The sequence below is a fragment of the Eriocheir sinensis genome, chromosome 10 (genome assembly GCF_024679095.1).
Source record: "Eriocheir sinensis breed Jianghai 21 chromosome 10, ASM2467909v1, whole genome shotgun sequence".
Classification (NCBI taxonomy): Eukaryota; Metazoa; Arthropoda; class Malacostraca; order Decapoda; family Varunidae; genus Eriocheir; species Eriocheir sinensis.
This window is the reverse complement of record NC_066518.1, coordinates 67622-75121: the sequence shown is the minus strand read 5'-3', so window position 1 is coordinate 75121 and position 7500 is coordinate 67622. Positions and strand designations below refer to the sequence as shown.

General features: G+C 43.6%; 2 long non-coding RNA genes across 3 annotated transcripts in view; one reads left to right on the top strand and one right to left on the bottom strand.

The window, feature by feature from the left end:
* LOC126996382 (uncharacterized) overlaps positions 1 to 7002 on the top strand; it is a 45078-nt gene extending 38076 nt beyond the window's left edge. For both annotated transcript variants that reach the window (XR_007751142.1, XR_007751143.1), the window contains 2 exons: positions 3016 to 3186; positions 4444 to 7002. This is a non-coding gene — a long non-coding RNA (uncharacterized LOC126996382). The remainder of the gene's footprint in view (positions 1 to 3015; positions 3187 to 4443) is intronic.
* A 141-nt stretch (positions 7003 to 7143) lies between these two features.
* The window catches only part of LOC126996383 (uncharacterized), a 5179-nt gene continuing 4822 nt past the window's right edge, over positions 7144 to 7500 (bottom strand). The window contains exon 3 of the long non-coding RNA XR_007751144.1: positions 7144 to 7302. This is a non-coding gene — a long non-coding RNA (uncharacterized LOC126996383). The remainder of the gene's footprint in view (positions 7303 to 7500) is intronic.

Here is a 7500-nt window from a genome sequence, read left to right as displayed (position 1 = left end):
CCCCTCCCACTGAGGCGCGTAGCGCCTCAGCCTATCTCGCTGACCTTGAAACGTTTTCGCCCCTTGGCACCCCAACGCCAAGCTCCAATCGAAAGCGAGTGCCACAACTCGACTCCCCGGACCGAGGTCCACATTTCTGACTCCGCGACTTGGGCTCCAGCGGGAAAAAACACGGCTTTTTCGGAGGCCGAAGACCCAACGGTTGGCCCGAAGCGGCGGCTCTTTCCGGACTTGGACTCCGGGGATCGATTCCCACATTTTCGACTCCGACACCTTCGCTCCAGCAAGAACATTTTCAGCCCACGCCAGCCCAACGGGAAGGCCGAAGACGAAGTGCTGGGGCACATTTCAACTCCGGGGACCGAGGCCTACAACTTGGACTCCGTGACTTTCGCTCCAGCTAGAAAAGGAACCCACTTGGGCTATACCAATCCCTCAGCCAGACGGGACTTGGAGTGCGCGTTCTAAAAAAAAAAAGAACCCCGCGTGGTGGACCTGCTCTCACCTGCGTGGGCTAATCGCTAACCAAGCGTACCATCGCTAACCAAGCGCAGAGTCGTCGGACGAGAGGAGTTGGAGTGCGCGTTCTAAAAAAAAAATAACCCCGCGTGGTGGACCTGTTCTCACCTGCGTGGGCTAATCGCTAACCGAGCGTACCATCGCTAACCAAGCGCAGAGTCGTCGGACGAGAGGAGTTGGAGTGCGCGTTCTAAAAAAAAAAGAACCCCGCGTGGTGGACCTGTTCTCACCTGCGTGGGCTAATCGCTAACCGAGCGTACCATCGCTAACCAAGCGTACCATTGCTAACCAAGCGTACCCTCGCTAACCAAGCGTAGAGTCGTCTGACGGCAGGACTTGCTTGGGCTGCGCTAAATGTGAATCTGTTAAAATTTCAGACCACCTCTTTGGGGTGACAATCTATATATCCTCCCCTTGTATCTATGTAAAAGCGTCTCTATAACAGGCCCTTGCATCTGTGTAATCTTGGTCTATGTGAATCTAGGTCAAATTTTGAGATCACCTCTTTTTGCCTGACAATCTATATATATTCTCCCCTTGTATCTATGTCAAAGCATCTCTATATCCGATCCTGGTATCGATGTAATCTTGATCTGTTTCTCTTCGATGAGTCAAAAAAAAAGGCCTTGCATTGGATTTTCAAAGCGTTTCCATGACTGTTGAAGGTTTGTAGAAAAGATAATCTATGAAGAGATACTGATGTTTCATAAGGTACTAGATACTGGCACGGACCTAAAACGAATCTTAATTAACCCTGTGGGTGTGTGTAGTACAGGGCAACGCTTACTGCGTCGTTGTTCACGAGACACTACTAGTACATAGTGTTTGTCCACTACTAAAGCGCCAGCTGCTGACGATGGGACACCAACTACTAATAACACACCACACCGGGTGCCTTCAATACCATGGCATGCTCGCAAACGAATGGGGAATATTATCCAATTTGAGGCAGTGAATCATCATTTTGGGGCAGGCAAAGTGAAATGATTTTTCTCTTTGATATATTGATTTTTGGAGTCTAACATCAACAAATAATAACCGAGTGTTTTAAGGTTGATGATCTATGTAAGTGTGAAATCTCTTCACTGAAGATAATATTTCATAGCCCGAAGGTTTTTCATACAACACCGGGTGCCGCCGCGAATACGTGTAGGGAGACGTCTTTTCCTGAGAGGCGGAAAAGAGTAGCGATTATTGCTACGTAGTTTGCTTACCAAAGTCACGAAGATACTGATAGTTATTGAATTGAGTAACGGATGGCCGATAACCCAATTTTATTCTTTATCAGCGCTAAAGTATCGCGAGAACTGACCGCGATAACGCCCAGCTATGAGATTAGGTTAGGTCAGGTTAGATTAGGTTAGGGAAGGTTAGGGAAGGTTAGATTAGGTTAGGGAAGGTTAGGTAAGGTTAGATTAGGTGAGGTAATGAGAGAGGTGAGAGAAGGTAAATAAATAATGAAAGAAAGAACACTAGAAATTTACCGATAAAAGAGAGAGAGAGAGAGAGAGAGAGAGAGAGAGAGAGAGAGAGAGAGAGAGAGAGAGAGAGAGAGAGAGAGAACCAAATGAGAATAGCGTCTATACCTCTGAGAAATAGCCTAGTCCACGCTCTCGTTTTCTCTAACTCCTCATTACTTTACGTGTTGTATCCATGTTTTTCAGGGTAGACTTTGAAATGTATAATCTTAAGTGGTACAATGATTATTAGAGAAATCAGTGTATATTTGATGTCGACACCCTCATCCTGAAAGATATTGTCTACAGTGTGTGAGGGAAAATGTGGAGTTTGTAATGGTGCCTTGATTTCATGGCCCCATTTCTCTGTTATGGTACACGTTATGGTGATGGCGGGCAGGGAATGGTAGATAGTAGAGAATTTAATGGTCTTTCCAACCACACCAAGCAAACTCAAATACCTTTGAGAATAGTGAAGAAAAAAGGGGAAAAACTGAAGAGGTGTGTGAGACCAACTATTTAACTCTCTTCACACAAAATTTCATGATCCTAAACCCTCACCATTTTTCATAATCATCAAAAATGTTTCAAGATTCGGGATGTCTTACTGCCAAAAAATGAAGTCCTCGGAAACATTCTCCTTAATTCAGATCCATTTCTCTCAGGTTTCCATTTGTCTTCGGGAGTTGGGATTTTGAGGGAATTAAGATCAACTATTTAACTCCTTCCACGCCAAATTGCATGACCCTAAGTGCTCTAGTTTACTCAGAATAAAAAAAAATGTCAACACTTTCAGATCTAAATTTCTGATCGGCTCCTCCTGTAAATTAGGCTAACTCCCTTCCTACCTGTATATTATATCCAACAATCCTATTCTACCCTTGTTAGTATTGAGACTCCTCCTCCTCCTCCTCCTCCTCCTCTTCCTCTTCCTCTCTCTCTCTCTCTCTCTCTCTCTCTCTCTCTCTCTCTCTCTCTCTCTCTCTCTCTCTCTCTCTCTCTCTCTTTCATTTTCACTCATACTTTTCTCTCTCAACAGAAGACAAGGGGAAGGAAGAAGCAGCAGCCATCAGAGGAGGAGGAGGAGGAGGAGGAGGAGGAGGGAGGAAGAAGAGCCAGGTTTCGCTCCTCCACTGGATCTCCTCAAAGGACCGACCGAGAGAGTGACGTCCGGCAAATCGCTCAGCAGTGCTTTCGAGGGCTCTCCCAGGTTGGTGTGTGTGTGTGTGTGTGTGTGTGTGTGTGTGTGTGTGTGCGTTTTCCCTTGTATCTCTGTGTGTGTGCGTGCGTCTTAGAGCTTTGCGATTTTGCGTACATGTGCGTGAATCTTTCTTCTGTGTGTACGTAAAATTTCAGAGACTTGGATTATGTAGAAAAAGAGTTAGAGGCAAAAGAATATGATCATTTTTTTCAATTTTTTATTCTTTAGCAGGTTAGTGTGTGTGTATGTACGTTTTGCCTTGTATCTCCGTGTGCGCATGTGTTAGAGCTTTGCGATTTTGCGTACATATACCGTAGAGTAGAGAGAAATGAGACACACACACTTGTGAGCTTATAGGTGAATGAGGAAAAGATTAACAAAGAAATAAGGAGAATCGAGGAGCAATTGTGAGGTAAAAATAGATTGTGTACAGAGAGCTACGTACAGAACTTTATGATATTAGGAGGCAGAGATAAAGGAGGAGCTCCAGTGGTACAAACGTGAAGAAGAAAGAGTAACTAAGAAATGTGAGGAGGAGAAATTGAATGAGGAAAATTCAACTGTGAAGTCAAGACCCGGGAGGATTCTTTCATGTTTTTTCATCTTTTCTTCTCTTGGTCGTATTTTTCTGTTCTTTTCCCTGATTTTCTTTCCTCCTTACTTTGGTAGAGTTAGCCACAGCCTGAAACACAAGAAAACACGCCAAACAGATAATATGCCAGGAAAAAAACAATTATACACATGCTCCCTTGCAGAGGTGCCAGGTCTTCATCCTCACCACCATCTATCTTCCATTTTCTGGCCCATAACTATTACAACGAACCATTAGTAATTAACAAATATAACGAGAAATACAAGTCAATTTTATAAATGGGGTTGAGGGGGTAGGTTTTAGGTGTACACTTGGCATATGACGGTGAAAATGTGGTCGTCGCCTTGCATCGCCTCCTCCTCCTCCTCCCTCCTCCCGGTCAGCTGATCCGAGGTGGACGGCGTTCCGCGTGTCGGCCAATTTTCTTGTATCCAGACGGCCATGGATGGAAGCAAGGTAGGTAAAGGAAGGGAAGGGAAAGGAATGGAGAGGAGAGGAAATGATAGAGAAGGAAAGGAAGAGAGACAGGACGATAAAGGGAGAAACAGATAAAATTAAAGATATGAAGAAAAGAGGAGATAAGAGAGAGAGAGAGAGAGAGAGAGAGAGAGAATAAGAAAGAATAAAAAATAATAATAATGAAAAAATATACTAATAACCGTCTTTATCCACAGCTCTGAAGAACGAAGGAAGAACAGAAGAAAGGAAGGAAGGAAGGCCATCTTGGAAGACTCAAGAACCAGTCACCCCAGTCCAAGGAAAGGTCACAAGAGGTCACAGTACGAAGGAGCAGTCCAGTCCGTTGTAAAGTTATTGGAAAAGGAAGGGAAGGGAAAGGAAAGGATAGGGAAGGAAAGGAAAGGATAGGAAAGGGAAGGGAAGGGAAGGAACAGAGAAGTGTATATATAGTTAAGCTTAAAGTCACATACAGTTAGATGCATACAGTTACACTCACATAGATTTACATACAGTTTTGATGGTGCGTTTGACGAAGGCGGTTGACTCAGTGGGTAGCGGATTGGCCCGGCCCACGGTGTTATGGAGGCTCTCAACACAAGTACAGTAAACCCTCGATATAACGGACTAATTTATTTATTTATTATTATTTTTTTTTCCACATCAGAGGACACATCTCAAGGGCAATATAGAGTCCCCAAAATTCCGGCTACTCGCCGCTCCTGTAAAAGATAAGAGTAAAGAGTAGCCAAAAGAGAGGTCAATTTCGGGTGGAGAGGTGTCTTGATACACACTCAATTTGGGGGGAACTTAGTCCGTTATAAGCGGCGAAGATTTAAAAAAAACGTAAAATAACAAAACGACGAAGGAGTAAACGTAGGTATAGATATATTTTTTATGGTGTATGTTGTGTGCACGTTGTCTATAGGGCCGCACAGCACACTTGGCGACGCACTCCGAGGCACTGAGGTTGCTAGGTTGTGAGTGGGGTCTTGCGTGGGGGTCATATTGTTACGGGTATGGGTAGGATTTTACAAGTGCAGCGAGTAGCAGGCTTTTTTTTTTATTATTGTTTACTTTTTGTGTGCCCTTGAGCTGTCTCCTCTGCGCCAATCTCACACTGGCAGATGAAACTTTTTTTTGTTGTGTTTGGTGTGTTATGAAATAATGTGCTAACTGTTTCTGTCACAAAGAATTAAATGATTGCCTTTTCAATGCCTGGTGTACACAGCACCTGTAAAATAACTTGCAGAGAGAAATGTTCAGCTTGCTTACAGTTTCTATATTTCACACCGGGTTCAATTCCTGGGCGGAGTTGAAAAATTTAGGCGGCTTTTCCGATACCCTACGTAGCCCCTGTCCACCCAGCAGTGTACCAGGTATTAATCGGGGGTTGTGTCCCGTCTCCTGGGGTCTGTTGCCTTCTCCTATAATTCCTTCCCCTTCTGTCTCTCTCCGGCATAATATGACCACAGATGTTGCGCCGACTAGACCAAACTTTCCAACTTTTTCTGACCTTCTCCGTTATATCCAAAATCCATTATAAGTGGGTCCATTATATCCAGGGTTTACTGTATATGTATATAGTTAAGCTGTTGTAGTTACCAGAAGCGGGTGGTTCAAAACTATTCTTGGTCGGTCCCGGTGGATTTCTGACCCTCTGACCTTGTCTGTTATATCCGAAATCCATTATAAGCGGGTCCGTTAGATCCAGGGTTTACTGTATAGTTGAGGTGGTCAGTTCGCCTACAGTTGTGATACAGTTAGTTTTATACAGTTTAGAGCTAGCTTTCTTTCTCTCCGTTAAGATAATATTGCCTGTGTTATAGAGTTCAGCTTCCTCTCACTAGATAGGCATATACATAGGCCTATACAGTTTGCCACATACTGATTAGAGATAGCTTTCTCTCTCTCTCTCTGTTAAGATAATATTGCCTGTGTTATAGAGTTCAGCTTCCTCTCACTGGGTAGGCATATACATAGGCCTATACAGTTTGCTACATAGTGATTAGATCTCTCTCTCTCTCTCTGTTAAGATAATATTGCCTTTGTTATAGAGTATATATAACATACAGTCTCATACGGTTAGCTAGGTACATACAGTTAACAGTTTATTTTGTTTGTATCTTCTTATCTTACCTTACCTTACCTTGCCTTACCTCTCTCTCTCTCTCTCTCTCTCTTGCTTCTCATTTCGTTCTCTCTCCCTCTTTACCTTTTCCTCTCTCTCTCTCTCTCTCTCTCTCTCTCTCTCCCTTCTGATACCTTTCTCTCTCTCTCTCCCTTCTGATACCTCTCTCTCTCTCTCTCTCTCCCTTCTGATACCTTTCTCTCTCTCTCTCTCTTTTATCGGTAAATTTCTTCTGTTCTTTCATTCTTTATTTTCCTTCTCTCTCCTTCCCTTACCTCCTCTCTCTCTCTCTCTCTCTTTTGCTTCTCATTTCGTTCTCTCTCTCTCCCTCTTTACCTTTTCCTCTCTCATAGGAATAGAACACATAAACATTACAAATTAACTTTTTATTAATAGAAAAATACACATACATACATACACTTAGTAACATTGATAAGGCTATGTTGGCTAGGGGGGGAGGGAGGGAGGAGGGGGTCCTTCATGAGGCTGGGGGGGTATGTGTCTGTGGGGGGTTATCAACATACTGTAGGGGTACATCTGTGGGGTCCTGTGAGCTGTGGTGAGGTGAGGTGAGGAGAGAGAGAGAGAGAGAGAGAGAGAGAGAGAGAGAGAGAGGGGGCGCCTCTCTATCTCACCTCTCGAGTCTCTCACTCACTCACTCTACGGTCTAATGTATATAGTTATGCATATGTTGTATTATATGTATATAGCTAATGTATGTTTTATGTACTAATAAAAATGAAAAAAATAGAAAAAGGTGTTTGTCATATATATATGTGTGTGTGTGTGTGTGTGTGTGTGTGTGTTCTCTTTTCTTCTTCCATTCTTCCTCCTCCTCTTCTTCTTCTTCCTCCTCTTCTTCTGATCTTCCTGTTGCGATTATCATCTTCCTTCTCCTCCTCCTCTTCCTCTTCTTCTTCTTCTTGGTCCCAGCATCAACACACACCTGAGGAGAATAACTATATTAATGGATTGGAGAGAGAGAGAGAGAGAGAGAACATATAATATTACATAGAAAAACCACACACACACACACAGGGGACTTAAATTTGCCTGCCTACCTAGATATTGACAATGTAATATATTTGTACTGAGCGAGTCCACAACACCATGGTCTGCCAGGCCTGCTGAGACCCACCGCTGT